The following is an 18,985-nucleotide window of genomic DNA, read 5'->3' as shown; positions in this document are numbered from 1 at the left end:
AGTCATCTTTGCCATCAAGTTAACATCAGGAAATCCTGGTTATAATAATAATTATTATTCAATCAATAATAATTATGGGACAGATAATATGACATATACTTTAAAATATATTTGATTTAATGTGTTTTGGTTTAAAATTGTCAAACAAATTTTTGCTCTTTTGTTTCTTAACAGTAGAAACTTTTTTATTTTAAAACATATAATAATCACTTACAGCCTATCATCCACATTTCTGGATTCTAGAGATATTGTAGAAAAGGGTTCTCTGTCCTCAGGAACAGAGAATTGGAAATATTTCAATACAAATTAAAGATAATCTCAGAGTGTGATCATTCCTTTAAAAAAAATAAAACTGACTCTTATACACAATATTGGGTGAAGTAGCTGAGGCAATGAGATGTTGCTATAGATAGGATAGTCACCTCTCTAACAAGGAGAAATTCAGGCTAAGGAACACATTATGAGAATCCATCAGTCATGCCAAGACACAGAGACAGGAAGGTTCAATGGTTACATGGTGGAAATGAGCTTGCCCTTCAAGGAACAGAAAGGCTAGTGTGGAATGAGATGGGATGAAGTCAGAGGTACACCAGGGCCAGCTTGGATGATAAATCAAAAGTGTCCACTAAAATACTCTCCATCTATAATAATTATAAGCTTTTAAATATTTAATATAAGTGTATTCAAGGAACATTTTTGCTTAAACCAAACTGACTATAAATACTTCTGCTTTCTATGGGGTGTGAGTGTGGAGACAGTGGTGTGTGTGTGTATATATATGTGTGTGTGTGTGTGTGTGTGTGTGTGTGTGTGTGTGTGTTGGGGCACAAATATTTCTCAAGAGTATAGTAACATTTTCTTATACCCCTTCAAGAGATTGGCAAAGGACAGACAATGGGAAAGTCCTGAAGTAGATATTTACAAATGCACTTAGTCTTTACACATGCCTTGGCAACTCAGAGCTGAGTTTGGATTCCATTAGAGAAAGTGAGATTCTCTTGCAAAGGATAAGAGGGACTCTAGTCCATGTGAAATGGGCACAAACATACCTTTAAGTCCAGAAATCTCCAATATTGAAAATTGTGTAATTGTTCTGTAAATTTCTTTTAGTTCCACCAAACTTTCAGTAAAGTCGCTGTAAGAAAAATACTTTTTGTGAGCAGAGTTGCTTTTTTAAGGGAATGAAGGAAAAGGGCTGAGTTCTATGCTTGATTTCATGCAGGGCAGAGAGAATGGATCTGATACAGGAATGAGACTTGGAATCCTATGAAATCTGAAACTTGAAGCCAGAAGAGACCTCAGAAATATAAGTCCCCCAGGAATGCACAGAAATCTTAAGAATGGCATGGGATGGGTGGCTTGAGCTTTCGTGTAAGTTGTATAAGTGTTTATGTATTTGTGCATTCATTTCCACTGTCTCATTTCTATGAAGACTCTTAAAGAAAAAGAAAGTAATTGGAAGGGGAGAGAGAACGAGAGACAGAGAGAGAGAAAGAGAAAGAGAGACTTCTTTCTTAGTAACTAGAAGTATCCGTGATGCCAAAACACCCAATCAAGTTGGCAAGGGGGATAAAAAGTTAATTTAGCTGTTAAATACAGGGTGGTCAAAACAATTGGCAGACTGGCCAAGTTTTTTTTACTTCCCAACCACTTGCTTTGGCATAATACAGACACAGCTCAAAAATAAATATTTACAAGTAGAGCTACATTCACTTTATTCCAAATTCTGAGAAAATTTCATAAACTTTTTTTAGTTTTATCAGAGTGAGAATTCATGTGAATGACTTGTCCCATTTGCTGTGGGACTCTGGAGCTTAAGTGGGTCAGGGTTTTGAAGTGTTGAAAGATATTATAAAGCACTTACAAGTATTCAGCTAGTCAGACTGCTCAATTAGCTGAACATTTATAACCTCAAGATTTTGACAGAGCATGATTCATGTAGAAATGACCCCTTGGACAACAGATGGCTTTATTGTAGGTATGCTTGAAAGAAAACACACAAAGCAATAGGATTTGAAGGAAAAGAAAAATGAAACATTTAGAGAAAGTAAAATTCAACTGAGCAGTATGAACTGTACTCTTTAAAAAAGGAAATTGTTGGGAAAAATTCACTGATAAATTTTTAATGATGGGATGCCCTTTTTAATTTTCTCTTAAGAATATTCAAGACATTCATTTATGGGACATACCACAAAGCCAAAATAGATTATAACTAATATCATTAGGTGCAAACCATACTCTACTCATTTTACAAATCTAAATTAAGTATTTTTTAAAAAAATAACAGATATTGGAAAGTAAGAACCAAAATGCCAACTAAAAACTTAAATCCAGAACATTTTTTTTAAATTTTTGTCTCTTCCCCTACCTGCCCCCTGTAGCTAGGGCTGCTTATGGTCTAGAGAATACTCTGGAGAAGTATTCTGGAGAAACGAATTCAAAAGTATATTTTAGAATAACACTGTTACCACCAAAATATGTCAAATTTTAATTTAAAAGGTTTTATCAAGAGGATACACAAGGAGTAACAAAAGGCATCCTGTGAAATATGAAGAATGGGTACTGTCATCCATGGGGCCTGAAACATCTGTAGTAGAGCAAATATTTCATACCAGAATGCGCCAGCAAGAAACTTTCCTTTTCTCCCAAGTCCCACAGCCCCAAGGAAGGGATTCAGGGCCACTGGACTCCCAGGATCAGCTCTGGTGTCCAACAATTAGGAGCCTGACCTCCAAGAGTCTGGCAGGTCCTAGGCAGAGGAGAGCTTGCCTCTCTGTGGTTCAGGAGAGTCAGGGGCCCTGTATGTGGGTGATCAGCTTTTCTAAGCTGACTGCTCCTATTTCATAGTTGAAACAACCAGAGTTATGGAGCAGTAAAGGGACTTCAATCTGGCCACACTGAGTTAGCCATAGGTGAAAACAGAACACAGTCCTTTAAATCCTACCATCGTCACCTCTTCACAACCACTACCTACTTATTAAAGGCACAATAAAGTAGCGTTCCTGCTTATCAACTCTTTAAAACTAAGTATGAAGACACTTAATAATGAAAAACCAGAAAAGAAGCAAAAACAAATTATATTTTTCCCTCTGTACTTATGTGGTCATTTATTTTTCCTTTAACTCCATTAAGTAAGAAGCCATTTTTATAGATAGAATATTAATCATCTATTAAGTATTTTTACAAATGTAAACATACATGCTAATATTCTTGTGTATTAATATAGTAGAATATTAATCATCTATTAAGTATTTTTATAAATGTAAACATACATGTTAATATTCTTGTGTTTACTTAGTCCCATTACAACTCTGCAGAGTCGATTATTGTTATTATTATTACCTACATTTAATAGATTAAGAAACTGAAGCTCAAAGAAAACAATTTATCAAAAGTCAAACTGCTGATACAGACTAGACTTAATGTTTAAATATTTAAATATAGAACTTCTGGCTCTAAATTACATTTCCTTTCCTTTCACTATGCACCTATAACTCGAATGAATCTAAATAAATATTTTTCTATCAATTTATTATAAAAGCTGATACCATCTTAATAGGGACACATACCAAAAGTATAATTCTTGATTAATTTTTATAAAGATCTTATAAAAATTTATCAATGTTGCAGAGATCATTGTTTACACGTGCAAAATACCTTTTTCCCTTTTCAATGTTCATAATTTCACCCAGTAAATACAAAAAAGAAGCCCAACTTCAACATCTTAGATGTTTACTATTATTTCCTCAAACCTCTCCCCTTTTGCATATATATTCCTTTTCTTTTTATAATTTAAAGTATGAGAAAATCCTTTAGGAAATGTAATCATTACAAATAAAACTGAATTGAAAGAGGGAAAAAGTCAGGAGCAAGAGAGAGAGAAATCTAACATGATTCTGGTTTGATGTTATTACTGTGGCTTAGTCGAGAACAAAAGTGAAATACTGTATTTTGTGGCTGCGCATATCATTTATACATACAAGTAAGAGCAAAAAATGGCTTTGTCTACAAATATCGTCCATGAATGAACTCTTAGTTAAGAAGAAAAAAATAAATGCCACATACATTATTACTGATAGAAAATACAGTTAAGTGCAGAACACAGTTAATCTAGTAAGCACATAGCAGTCCACAAATTACTTACAAGGACAATTTAAGCCCTATCGAGCCTTCTGCAGTCTGCTTCTATGTGAGATAGTCATTGTCACTACATAGACTTTTTTCCCTTCTGCTAAATGCTCCATGACTTTCTTGGCAAAACTTAAGTTATTCTTATCAAGTAATAGAACTGTCATAATTATGATTTTTAGGATCATCCAAATTAATTACAACTTCAAGTATTGACACAAACTAAAACAGCAAGAGCTACTGGTGATCTGAAACTACTCACAGCGTGTCCCAGAGAGTCCTTGACCAGGAGCACATGTAGCTTAAAAAAAGCACATAACCCTTTAGGCCCCGCAGGCAATTAAGGCCTTGGTGGAGCTGTCAGCCCTAAGTAGGAAAAGACCTTTCAATTGTTTACATATAATTTTCCTCTGATTAGTGAGAACTGATTTTAATATTTTTCCCCTTCTTTTCTCAAACAGGACCATATGAGGTCAAGTTTAGTGGGCAGCTGCTTCATTAAAGAGAGAGACAGAGAAAGAAAGAGACAGATACAGAGACAGAGAGAAAGGTAGTCGTTCCGGTCTAGCAGATCCTGTGATTCTTCCAAAGATGGGAAGAGTAAATATCTATTCACTTATTAATCTTTAAAAATTCTAAGGAACTTTGCTAGGGGCTGTGCAGACCATGTAAAATACGAAGACATTTTCAGACATATATGGCAAACTAATTAAAAAATAAAGTCTGGTGTCCTGAGTGATTGATACCTAGGTGGTCAAAGTGAGATCCACTACGGTTATTTGGGTGTTGTGTTGCTTGTCAAATAACCATACATAGGGCTTTTAATCAATATTGATTTTTAAATGGTATAGTCAAAAGAATTTATTTAAATTAAACAATTTTGAAAATATTCTGAAATATTTGAATAGAATTGACTATGGAATAATTGCAACCTTATTGCTAATAGCAATCTAGAATTAGAGTATCTTGGGGGCGTGGTTTGAGAAAACCTTCATAAAAGTACATGTCTTTCATTTTTTATTCCATGGAATTGATGGATTAATTGCAATATTCTATCAAATGTATTTTATTCCATGGAATAAAATACACTTCAATAATTCCACTCAACAGAATACATTTTCATCCTGCTGAAATTTTAATTTTACTTCTATATTTGAGAATATCAGCTTCTAGAGGATAAAACGCTGTGTCTTTCTAAATACATTAACTCTTTAATATAATTTTTAAAGGTGTTTTAGGTCATCCAATTATGAACAGTGACTTGGACACCTTTACACATTTAAAAGTAGAATTAATAAAACAAATTACTTTTCAGAGTTTAACTTATTTGTATTTATTTATTTTAAAAATATTAACTTGGAATTACACATGGGAAATTCCAAATGAGGTAGCAGGCATATGATATTCCTCTAACACTTTTTACATTATGCTAACAATAAGAAAGATTGACATAAAAGAAAACATTAAGAATTCACAGTTTTGTTTTCATTTATTCTGACATTGTTATTTTAAAAAACTACCTAAACTTTTAAAAAATCCAAACATATGGTACAAGGACCCAAAAGAACCCTCAGACTTCCACATATGGCTTTAACTCAAATAAGAAATTTCACAAGCTGATACAGGCAACTACCCCCAAAAATTTTTCTGAATTCCTTGATTCACTGTATGAAGATAATTCATACAGCCACATCACCCCCCAAATAAAACTAAACAAAACAAAAAAATCCAAAAACCAAAAACCCCCAAACAGTCTCAGCATGTTGGCTCTCACCTGTAATCCCAGCACTTTGGGAGGCCAAGGCGGAAGCAGTGCTTTAGCGCAAGAGTTTGGGACCAGCCTGGGCAACATAGTGGAACCCTGTCTTTACAAAAAATAATTTTAAAAATTAGCCAGACATGATGATACACTGTGACCATGGTAACCTGTGGTCATAGCTACCGAGGAGGCTGAGGCAGGAGACTTAATTGAACCTGGGAGACCAAGGCTGCAGTGAGTCAGGATCGCACCTCTGCACTCCAGCCTAAGTGACAGAGTGAGACCCTGCCCAACAAACCAAAAACAAAACCAAAACAAAATTCCCCAAACAAACCAATAACAAAAAAAGAAAGCCTGGGTAATTACGTCAGAATTTACACAGAAAAGCTTCTGCTAATAGGATTCCTCCCTGATCTAAATAGGATGGAATTAAGAATTCAATTAATTCAGTCACCTGAGCAGGAAAGGAAGCTCTCAAGAACTGATGAGGATGTGTAGATTTTGTAGGGAACAGTCATGGCTTTCTCTGCCAACTTTCTCCCATCTTCAGATTGAGTCACTTTGGAGGTGTGGGAAAGCACTGCAGATGAGCTCAATCTAGACGTGAGGAAGAGATTGCTAGGCTTGAAAATCTTAAACCCCAAAAGATTCTCTGTGTTTCTCAATACAACAAGCTCCAGGACCACCCCCAAACTTGTTTCACCTCGTGAGGGTCACAGCTGCCAGGTGATTTTGTGAAGACCAGGCCTACTGGCTCAGGCATCCTCCTCTCTCTTTTAGCTCCTAAAAGAAATTCCTGGCTTCTATCTCCTTTCTGCCATCAGCTGCTTCTACTTGGGAGATATTTTCCCTAGTCCTGAAGCTATCAACCAAATAAGTGTTGACTGTGCTATACCTACTACGTAAGTGAAATCAGGGAATCGTAGTGTTATTTAGTACCAGAGTCTTGGAGAACCCTGTCATTTTACAAAGGGCTGTAGCAATGGCTTCCCTTTAGCTACCCTCTTTAATTTATTGTTATAAATTCCTCTAATTTAAATCCATGGTCTATGCCCAAAGGGCTTTGCCAAAATGAAATATTTCCTAACTTTTTGATTTCCTTTCCCATTTTAAATTTTTTGCAGCTCCTCATTACCTATATTGATAGGAGTGATTCCAAACACAACACACAGTTCAAAAACATGACAAAATACTCTTTATCTTCAACATATGAGAGTTGCTATTTCCCAGATACCTCCCGAAGAAGACATATTAGCATGGGGTCATTTTCCTTGAACCACCACAAGTCATTTTTGCAGGTACAGATGAAGCTGAATATTTCCAAACAGTACAGGAAGAGTCTGATTCTGGGGTGAAGAGAAAAAAAATACTGAAAAGTGGGAAGAACTACTCAGGCTGAGATGAGAAGACTGCTTGTGGCCAGGAGTTCGAGACCAGCCTGGGCAACATAGCGAGACACTGTCTCTACAAAACATAAAAAAAAATTTAAAAAAGTGGCATGTGCCTGTAGTCCCATTTACTCAGGAGGTTGAGGCAGGAGGATGGCTTGAACTCATAAGCTCCAAGAGTTCGAGGTTGCAGTGAGCTGTGATTGTGCCACTGCACTCTAGCTGGAAGACAAAGTAAAACTCTGTCAAAAAAAAAAAAGCCAGGTGGAAGTGGGGAAGAGCCATGGGAATGGGGAAGAAAAGACAAAGCAAGGTTTTTCTGCCAATTTTGTGAAGATGGCCTAGCCGGTGCCCACCAATGAATATGACTGGGGCAGCAATAGGAAGGAGAATGCAGAATGTGATTCCCACAAGGCTGGCTTCCTGGGCAAGCATCATCTGTGCAGGTGCACAGCTGTCCATGATCAGTATAATGCTCTGTGTCTCCATTTTTATTCTTGAACTTATGTTTTATAAATGAAATCTTATGAGACAATTGCACATCAGAAAAGAGATATGCTCAATATGCAGGTACCCTGCTCCTTGCCACCCATGAACAAGAATTTCCCTGGGTTTACAATGGATGAGAGTTCAGTGAGACTCTTGAATACAAGGTAAGCATGTTATGTCTATACCCAATAGCCCCAAGAGGGCATAATTTTCTTTAGAACCAGAACATGTCTTGAATGCAGAAAGAAGGCAAGGATGTTCTAAAAAAAAAAACAATTGCCAAAGAACTCTTCCATATATTTTCTTACTTGTGTTTTCTCCCTGTGTCGACCAAGTGCTTATGCTAAAAATGCTGACCTAGAAGAAAAGGGAAAGATAGAAGGAACCCATAGGTTCTTTTCTTTCTGGTGCTTCCTCACCCTTTGGTAAGCTGAAGGTAGAAAGTGTTGGTAAGAATGAATGCGTATCAACAAGTGAAATAAAAAACAGTGTTAGTGGGGTGTTAGTTTTGTGAAGCACTCCCACTGTTGTGATAAGAATGAAATACATAGACATATAAGAGATATGAAATACAAATTGTGCAATTTTGGTGATTCTGCGTATGAGTTAAATACTTTTACATTTGAATTTAAAACTTACATTGCACTCTATAAAGTTTAATGACAAAATTCATGTTAATAATTTAAAATTTAACTTTACTTAGTACAACACTAAATCACAAATAAACACCATGGTAAGTTTAGAGAGAGAATACAGAATAAAGAAAGCAGCTCTATGTTTTAGTCCTTTTTATGGTACTTTTTCCTGCTTTTTGAACTAAGGGTCCTGTGTTTTTATTTTACACTGGGCCCCACAAATTCTATAGCTGGTCCTGACACTTCTTTATCTCCGACTCCCACTTTGGATTCTGCAGTTGGTTTGCTTTTACTAGTCAAACCCCAAGTACAAGACTACTTGATAGATTCTTCTCTACCCTGCGGCTTGACACATTAGAGCTAGAGTCATTTCAGGCATAGATTCAATACCCCCTTTCTTTCATGATCTGGACCTAGGCAGGATTGTGGCTAAAGACAGCCAAAAAAGTGGTTCAACCCTAGAAAAAAACTCTCCTAATTTATCATCTTTTCAACAATTTTTAAAGGTAATATATTCACCTGACAGTTGTTAGAACCATGGGGAAAAGTTGTTCAAGGACCCCCTATGAAACACTAAATTGAAATTTCAATGTTCAGAATGTGAGATGTATGGATGAGTGCACTTTTTTGAGTACAGAGGTGCCAGCACCCCACTGCAGCAGCCAGCATGGAGTAAACACACTGAAGAACACTTGACAAGGAAATCCCGAGCCTCCCCCTTGGTCCCACGAGGGGCAGATATCACTGTGAAAATGCTGCCCTCCCCATTTTGCTGTCTTTAATTCTATTTTTACTGATAGCAAAAACAAAGGAAAAGTTAGGTAAAATAACAGAGTTATACAGACACAGTGGTAAGAGGAAAAAAGTATCCTTTCATTTTAAATTCAGAACCTGGTTGGGCACAGTGGCTCATGCTTATAATCCCAGCATTTTGGAAAGCTGAGGAAGGAGGATTGCTTGAGGCCAGGAGTTCTAGACCACCCTAAGCAACCTAGTGAGATTTCCATCTCACATTTAATTTAGTTTAAATTAAAAAAAAAATTAAAAATTAGCTGGGTACAGTAGCATGCACCTCTAGTCCCAGTTACTTGGGATACTTAGGCAGGAGGATCACTTGAACCCAGGAGGTAGAGGTTGCAGTAAGCTGTGATCATGCCGCTGCACTCCAGCCAGGGCAACAGAGTGAGACCCTGTCTCAAAGAGATAATAAATTTAGAACCGTTTGTGTTTGGTAGAAACTTCAAGTGACTGGATGTGCAAGTTGCGTGGGAGGGCTTGGGTGAAATGGCTTTGCCAGGGTAGAGAAGAGGGAAGAGAAGAAGGGAAGGGAAGAGAGAAGGAGGAGAAACTAAGCTGTTACATTGGGGTGGGGGAGAAGAGGAGACTCCCCAAGACATTTCAATAGAGAAAAGGGATATTTCTTTTTTTTATTGCATTTTAGGTTTTGGGGTACATGTGCAGAACATGTGAGATAGTTGCATAGGTACACACGTGGCAGTGTGGTTTGCTCTTTTTCTCCAAAAAAGGATATTTCAAGTGGTGGTTGCTGGTTTATGTTAGAACTCCTCAGTTCATCTTAAACTCAGCTCTACAGTTCTCTTGAATGTTTTGATGGAAATGGATTGTGTGAGAAAGCCTGGGGGTAAAGACTGAAATGGGGATGGGGGTGGGTAGATTGAAAGGCATTGAAAGGAAGCTCCACAAAGAGGATCTGGGAAGAGACAACATCAGCTTGAGTTAGATTTTAAAAGATTGTCTTTAACCTTTAAGAGGATAGGAAAACGAGCTCATGTCTCATGAAATATTCTGTCTTCGTGATAACTTTTAGCTCTTCAGGTTGACTTCTTTCTGGGCACAGAATCGGTTTTCCTCATTCCCTTGGTTCCACTCCAAAGGAAAGAACTAACTCCAGTGCCTCCAGTTTTACCATCTAGCATTTTCTCCAGCAAGTGAACTCTTTGGAAAGATGAGAAAAGAGCAATGTCAATAATGATATGCGGCAAAGGCAGAGAGTATTTCCACTATGAAGGGAAAGCCTGTTTCCTGGCCCCCTTGACGGCCTATTTCCTTCACTCTAAGTATAGAACACCAGGGCTTTCCTCACACCTGACCCCTGATGCTGCCAGCGCCAGAGAATCAAGTATCTCTTCCAATTTAAGTTCTACATTTCAAAAATATGTCTCAGCCATTCTTTCAATATAAGGACCTTTTTTCCTTAAAATTATGCTAATGACATATTGTTAATGTAAAATATCTGCTGCTTTTTATAAGCTCCTAGGTTTAAACTATCATTTGCATCATTACAATACGTGGGAGAAAAGTTTTCTTATCCTGCCTTTCTGTTTTGAACCCTAACACAGAGTGTCTCATGCTTGAGAACCTTATTTTCTGGACTGAGCCACTAGAGGTCAAGTGCCTCATGGGGATGAATTACTTTGACTCCAAGTGGAAATCATAGGCAATTGCTCACAATACCTGCTTTATGTTGATTCATGGTATAGCCTAATATCTTCAAGCCTCAGGGGCCTCACCTTCCTCTGTGTCATGAAGAAACCATTTGTGGTTTTGATCACGTGTGATCCTCCTCTGTGCCTACGGCTTTCTTTTTCTGGTCAATCCATCACATGCAGACAAAGTCAGCTTTCTACAACACAAATTATATTGTGTTACTTCCTTCCCAGGCACCTTTCAAGATACTCCATGAATTTCAGAAGAATCCAAACCCCTTAGGACAACATTGAAGAACCTTCCCAATCAGAACTCAGCCTTCCTGTCTGGTACCTCTTCTCCTTGCCCTTCCCCTCACCTGTGCAAGTCAGTCTCTCTTTGACATATATTTTTAATACTCTGATAATTCTGCCTAGCAGTCACTTATAGAGTTGGAGACATTCATTCACTCATTCACTTAGCATTGAACATTAAGCCTTCCTTCTATTTATTCTTACACTGATGGAATGAGAAGAGGTTAGTTAAATGCTACTATTTCAGCCAAATTTTGTATATCTAATTCTCATAAGAATAATTTGGAACATTGAATAAAAATGTAGATTTTTTAGCACCACTTCAGACCTAAATAAGAATGTTTGGGAATGGGAGAATCTGAAAGTTATGTGAGTTACTCATATCTATCTGGTATACGCTAGACTTTGAATATTCTATGTAACTGGCATTAAAACATCATTTGACTTATTAATAATACCTCTTCTCAATAATCTCTATGCCACTTAAATGACTCTGTATGCCAAAAGAATCATTCCAACTTTGGAATACACAAAAGCAAATCAGGTGAAGATTCATGATCTCCAGTCAAGTATAAAGTCCCATCTTAGTGTGTGATGGAAAAAAACAGAAGTTAGACATGGGGAAGAAAGTAAGCCTCCATAAGCAGAAAGATGAGAAGCGTGCACATGGAAGTTTTTGATGGGGAACTTATTCAACAAATTTTTAGATTTCATATGAGAACCAATAGAACTTCAATTAATATGGAGTCATCCAATGGCAGTAATTAATATTCACTTAACAATATTTACTGGGTGCCTTCTACATGCCAGTCACTGTTCTAGGTACTAGAGTTTAGCAGTGGACAGAACAGGCAAAACAAGCCCCTGCCTTTTTGAAGAATGACAGTAAACATCATGATGAACTCCCAGCATCCCTTCTGCCTTTCCTCTGCCAAACAGTAGCAATACAGTGTGAGGAATGTTTCTCTGTTCGAAGAGTGGGCCAACCTGCCTGATGGAAACCCTATTCTCTTTTGCCAGTAGTTTTTTGAAGAAAGGGGCTTATGACCCAATTCTGGATAATTACATGAAAGCAAATTTCTGCTGGAAGCCAATAAAGATATAGAAAACTAATTTCTGTTTCCTGTTGGACAAGAAGAAGGGAGAAGCATATGGCCTCAATTTCCAACACCAGAGGAGCTATCTTGGGATGAAACCAACACTGTTGTTGGAGAAAAGGAGATATGAAAATAACTTAAAAAATCCAAAATCCCAGAAGCCTGTACTATCTCTGGTCTTTTTTATTACATCAACTAATTCTGTTTAAGCTTTACCGTTGAAGTTTGAATAGTTTTACTTATAGCCAAGTGCATCCTAACTGATATACACGCATAACAATGTTTACATATCTATTTGATCCTTGACAGCCTTGTTCAGGAGAAATATTCTCTGCTAATAAAAATAGAAAATTAAAAAAAAAAGAAGGAGATGATCCAAGATGGCTGAATAGGAACAGCTCTGGAGTGCAGTTACCAATGAGAAGGCAGAGGGTGAGTGATCACTACATTTCCAAATGAGTTTTTACTGCCCACAGACCAGGAGATTCCCTGGCAGAAAAGTGCGATGAGTCTCCAACACAGCTGTTTCAGCTGTCACAGTGGGTCTCCGCACAACTCACACAAATCTGGGCAGCCATTTCAACTGGTGCCTAGAATGCCTGGGAGACAGAGTTGCCCATTCAACTGAAAAAAGGGGACTGAAATAGGGAGCCAGGTGATCTGGCTCAGCGGGTCCCACCCCCACAAAGACCAGCAATCTGAAACACTCTGAATTGAGAGTTTCACAGCAAACACAGCTGGACCTGGGACAGTACAGCTCTGTTGAGGGAAGGGAGTCCACCATTACCAGCAGTCCACCACTACCCAGGCAGTTCACCATAACCAAGGCAGTCCGCCATTACCAAGGCAGTCTGCCATTACAGAGACAGTCCACCATTACTGAGGCAGACTGCCATTACCAAGGCATTTCTAACTATACCTCTATAAATAAAACCACACAGAAGTTCACACGGCAGCTGGGCAGAGCCCATGGCAGCTCAGCAATGCCTCTGCTGGCAGACTGTGACTAGGCTACCTCCTCTCTGAAGAGGCAGGGTATCTCTGAAAAAAGGCAGCAGCACATCAGGAACTTATAAGTAAAGTCCCACCTTCCCAGGACAGAGCACCTGGGAAGAAAAAGCAGTTATGAGTTCCACTGCAGCAGAATTAAGCGTACCTGCCCAGCAGCTCTGAATGGAACAATGGAGCTCACAGCTCAGCACTTGAGCTCCTATAAGGGACAGACTGTCTCCTCAAGCAGCTCCCCAACCCCCGTATACCCAAAGAGACACTGCATAAAGGAGAGCTCAGGCTGACATCTCATGGGTATCCTTCTGGGAAAAAGATAACAGAAGAAAAAACTGGCAGCAACCCTTACTGTTCTATAGCCATCACAGGTGGTCCCTAGGCAAGCAGGGTCTAGAGTGAACCCACAGCAGTCCTACAGCAGAGGGGCATGACTGTTAGAAGGAAAACTAAAAAATGGAAAGAAATAACTTCATCATCAACACAAAAAATGTCCATTCAGAGAGTCCATCTGAAAGTCACCAACTACAAAGACCACAGGTAGATAAATCCACAGAGATGGGAAGAAACCAGTGCAAAAAGGATGAAAACACCCAAAATCAGAACGCCTCTCCTCCTCCAAGGGATCACAACTCATAACCAGGAGACAGAAAGGGAACAAGACTGGATGGAGAATGAGTCTGATGAATTGACAAAAACAGGCTTCAGAAAGTGGGAAATAACAAACTTCTCTGAGCTAAAAGAACATGTTCTAACTGAATGCAAGGAAACTAAGAACCTTGAAAAAAGGTTTGATGAAATGCCAACAAGAATAAACAGCTTAGAGAAGAATATAAGTGAATCAATGGAGCTGAAAAACACAACACAAGAACTTTGCGAAGCATGCACAAGTTTCAACTGAACAACAGGCTCTTGAATGTTGACAGAATAAACAATGAAATGAAGGCAGAAATAAAGATGTTCTTCGAAACCAATGAGAATGAAGATGCAACATGCCAGAATGTCTTGGACACATTTAAAGCAGTGTTAATAGGGAAATTTATAGCAATAAATGTCCACATGAGAAGCAAGGAAAGATCTAAAATTGACACCCTATCATCAAAATTGAAAGAGCTAGAGGAGCAAGAACAAAAAAACTCAAAAGCTAGCAGAAGACAAAAAATAACTAAGATCAGAGCAGAACTGAAGGAGAGACACAAAAAACCTTCAAGAAATCAATAAATCCAGGAGCTGGTTTTTTGAAAAGATCAATAAAATAGACAGACCACTAGCCAGATTAACAAAAAAGAAAAGAGAGAGGAATCAAATACATGCAATAAAAAACAATAAAGGGGATATCACCACAGATTCCACAGATATACAAACTACCATCAGCGATTACTACAAACAACTCTATGCATATAAACCAGTAAACCTGGAAGAAATTGATAAATTCCTGGACACTTGCACCCTCCCAAGCCTAAACCAGGAAGAAGGCAAAACCCTGTATACACCAATAATAAGGGCTGAAGTTGAGACAGCAATTAATAGCCAACCAACCAAAAAAAAAAAAAAAAAAAACAACCCAGGTCCAGATGGGTTCACAGCCGATTCTACCAGACATACAAAGAGGAGCTGGTACCACTCCTTCCAAAACTATTCCAAACAATCCAAAAAGAGGGAATCCTTCCCAAATTATTTTATGAGGTCAGCATCAGCCCGATACCAAAACCCGGCAGAGACTCAACAAGAAAAGAAAACTTCAGGCCAATATCTGTGATGAACATATATGCAAAAATCTTCAATAAAATACTGGCAAACCGATTGCAACAGCACATCAAAAAGCTTATCCATCACAATCAAGTAGGCTTCATCCCGGGGATGCAAGGCTGGTTCAACATACACAAGTCAATAAACGTAATTCGCCACATAAACAGAACAAAAGACAAAAACAACATTATTATCTCAGCAGATGCAGAAGAGACCTTCAACAAAATGCAAGAGCACCTTATGCTAAAAACTCTCAATAAACTAGATATCGATGGAATGTATCTCAAAATAATAAAAGCTATTTATGACTAACTCACAGCCAATATCATACTGAATGGGCGAAAACTGGAGGCATTCCCTTTGAAATCTGGCATGAGGCAAGGATGCCCTCTCTCACCACTCCTATTCAATATAGTATTGGAAGTTCTAGCCAGAGCAATCAGGCAAGAAAAAGAAATAAAGAGTATTCAATTAGGAAAGGAGAAAGTCGAACTGTCTCTATTTGCAGATGACATGATTGAATATTTAGAATATCCCATCATCTCAGCCCCAAATCTCCTTAAACTGATAAGCAACTTGAACAAAGTCTCAGGATACAAAATCAATGTGCAGAAAACACAAGCATTCCTATACACCAATAACAGACTTAAAGAGAGTTAAATCAATAACAAACTGCCATTCACAATTCCTACAAAGAGAATAAAATACCTAGGAATGCAACTAACAAAGAATGTAAAGGACCACTTCAAGGAGAACTACATACCACTGATCAAGGAAATAAGAGAGAACACAAACAGATGGAAAAACATTCCATGTTCATGGTTAGGAAGAATCAATATTGTGAAAATGGGCATATTGCCCAAAGTAATTTATAGATTCAATGCTATTCCCATCAAGCTACCTATGACCCTCTTCGCAGAACTGGAAAAAACCACCTTGAACTTCATATGGAACCAAAAGAGAGCCCACATAGCCAAGACAATTCTAAGCAAAAAGAACAAAACTGGAGGCATCATGCTACCTGACTTCAAACTATGCTACAAGTCTACAGTAATCAAAACAGCATGGTACTGGTACCAAAACAGAGATATAGACCAATGGAACAGAATAGAGGCCTCAGAGGCAATGCCACACATCTACAACCATCTGATCTTTGACAAACCTGAGAAAAATAAGCAATGGGGAAAGGATTCCCTGTTTAATAAATGGTGTTGGGAAAACTGGCCAGCCATGTGCAGAAAGCAGAAACTGGACCCCTTCCTGACACCTTACACTGAAATTAACTCCAGATGGATTAAAGATCTAAACATAAGACCTAATACCATAAAAACCCTAGAAGAAAACCTAGGCAAAACCATTCAGGACATAGGCATGGGCAAGGACTTCATGACTAAAACACCAAAAGCATTGGCAACAGAAGCCAAAATAGACAAGTGGGATCTGATTAAACTCCAGAGCTGCACAGCAAAGGAAACAATCATTTGAGTGAACTGGCAGCCAACAGAATGGGAAAAAATTTTTGCAGTTTACCCATCTGACAAAGGGCTAATATCCAGAATCTACAAAAAACTAAAACAGATTTACAAGAAAAAACAAACAACCCCATTCAAAAGTGGATGAAGGATATGAACAGACACTTTACGAAAGAAGACATACTTGAGGCCAACAAACATGAAAAAATGCTCATCATCACTGTTTATTAGAGAAATGCAAATCAAAACTACATTGAGATACCATCTCACGGCAGTTAGAATGGCAATCACTAAAAAATCTGGAGACAGATGCTGGGGAGGATGTGGAAAAATAGGAACACTTTTACACTGTTGGTGGGAGTGTAAGTCAGTTCAACCATTGTGTAAGACAGTGTGGGAATTCCTCAAGGACCTAGAAATAGAAATTCCATTTGACTCAGCAATCCCATTACTGGGTGTCTATCCAAAGAATTATAAATTGTTCCATCAGAAAGATACATGCGCAGGTATGTTCACTGCAGCACTGTTTACAATAGCAAAGACCTGGAACCAACCCAAATACCCATCAATGATAAACTGGACAAGGACAATGTGGCAATATACCCATGGAATACTATGCAGCCATAAAAATGATGAGTTTGTGTTCTTTGCAGGGACATGGATGAATCTGGAAACCATCATTCTCAGCAAACTGACACAAGAGCAGAAAATCAAACACTGCATGTTCTCACTCATAGGTGGGTGTTGAACAACAAGAACACATGGACACAGGGAGGGGAGCATCACAAGCTGTGGTCTGTTGGGGAGGCCTGGGAAGGGACAATGGTGGGTAGGGAGTTGGGGAGGGATAACATGGGATAGAAATGACAGATATAGGTGATGCGATGGAGGCAGCAAACCACATTGCCATGTATGTACCTATGCAACAGTCCTGCATGTTCTGTACATGTACCCCAGAACCTAAAGTGTAATTATATATATATATACAAAAAAAAACCTGGAAGTGAAGAAAATACCAGAAAGTTTTTTTTTTTTTAACCAAAGTGCTAGCATGAGGCTTTGGGATTTAGAAATATGTATTATGGAGGCAAGCTAACAGTCATTGAACATCGTCTGTATGCCAATTCCTCTGCTAAGCACTTCACAGATTATCTAATTTTAATTTTTATAACAAGTCTGTGAGTTCAATATTATTATTCTTGTTTTACAGATGGCTAAATGGGCCCTGAGAGAGTTTAAGGAATTCACCTCAGCCATAATGTGCTGCAACAGGAATTCAAACTCAAATTTTTTGGTCAGCGAATTCTATGCTCTTTCCATTTTACCATAAGCTATTACTTGAGAGGAAAATATTTTCTATGAGTGAGTTCTTACAGAGGAATAATTGTCATGAAAAGGTAGTGTGAGAATTTAAATAACTATGTTAAAGGAGAATGTGTGAATCTTTGTGACTAGAATTACAGTGTGGAAACAGTGAAAGCAAGAGATATCAAGAAATAAACCTCGAATAAAAGGTAACTAAATAGTATTAGCAAAAAATTCAAAGGCAGAGTTAAAATGACTATATGGGAATTATTTGCATATTGCATAGGTATCACAGATGAATGTTGGGGGAAGCCCAGAAAAGGATCCGTTAACAGGAGGTGCTGGCAAAGCAGAGAATAAAAGGTATGAGAAATATTGGCTTAAGTATAAGCAAAATCATATACTAGATTCCTGGAAGAAGAGTTTAGAAATAATATGAAGAAAGCCTGTCAAAATGAAAAATGGACTAATTCATCATGGTACTTTTGGACTCATATTTAAGCCAGAGTGGTAATGTAGTTGAACCAAGTTTATTTGTCTATTCATTTGAGCAAAGAAGTGTCTGGAAAAATCACCCAAAATTTGGGAGGCTGGCAGACATTGGAACTTCAATTCTCTTGCATTCCCAATATAATAAATTCCTTGTTATTTGGATGGGAAGAAAAAGTGTAAGGAAATTTACTTGTGCCTATTATGGGGTAGATTCGAGTAAGAACCTCAAATGCAATTCTTGATCCATCATGTTGCACGGACCGCAGAAGAATGGATTCACCATAAAATCTGCAGAGAAGTGGTAGACATTTAATCCTCACAATAATCACGTGGAATTATTGTGTTAGCTTCCGTTTCACAGTTGAAGAAAGGAGGCTTATAGGGTAAGTGGCCATGGGTTATGTTACTTGAGGGAGAAGATTAGGATTAGGATATAGGTGTGTATGACTCAGAAGCCCTGTGTTTATTCATTTCTTGTGGATCTCTCACCCAAACTTTATTTTAAATAGCTCTTCCAGAGGAGCAAATATAAAGTGAAAGATTCAGACGCAATGTTCTTCTTATAGCATTTGCTGTTGGTTCAGCGATGGACACATAGAGGTGAACAACACACACTGGGGTCTTTTGGAGGGTGGGAGGAGAGAAAGGATCAGGAAAACTAATTAATGGGGAGTAGGCTTAATACCTGGGTGATAAAATAGTCTGTACAACAAATCCTTATGACA

The 18,985-nt window shown here is 38.1% G+C and overlaps 1 long non-coding RNA gene across 1 annotated transcript; it reads right to left on the bottom strand.

Moving 5' to 3' along the window:
* Positions 1 to 1,049: 1,049 nt before the first annotated feature.
* LOC144582355 (uncharacterized) lies at positions 1,050 to 4,421 on the bottom strand. The gene is made up of 2 exons (XR_013534927.1): positions 4,391 to 4,421; positions 1,050 to 1,135 (listed from the first exon to the last, which is right to left on the bottom strand). It is a non-coding gene; the product is annotated as an uncharacterized LOC144582355 (long non-coding RNA).
* Positions 4,422 to 18,985: the final 14,564 nt, after the last annotated feature.

This window comes from Callithrix jacchus, chromosome 4 (genome assembly GCF_049354715.1).
Source record: "Callithrix jacchus isolate 240 chromosome 4, calJac240_pri, whole genome shotgun sequence".
Lineage (NCBI taxonomy): Eukaryota > Metazoa > Chordata > Mammalia > Primates > Cebidae > Callithrix > Callithrix jacchus.
Note: the sequence above shows the minus strand (reverse complement) of the source record. Positions and strands in the feature narration are given on the sequence as shown.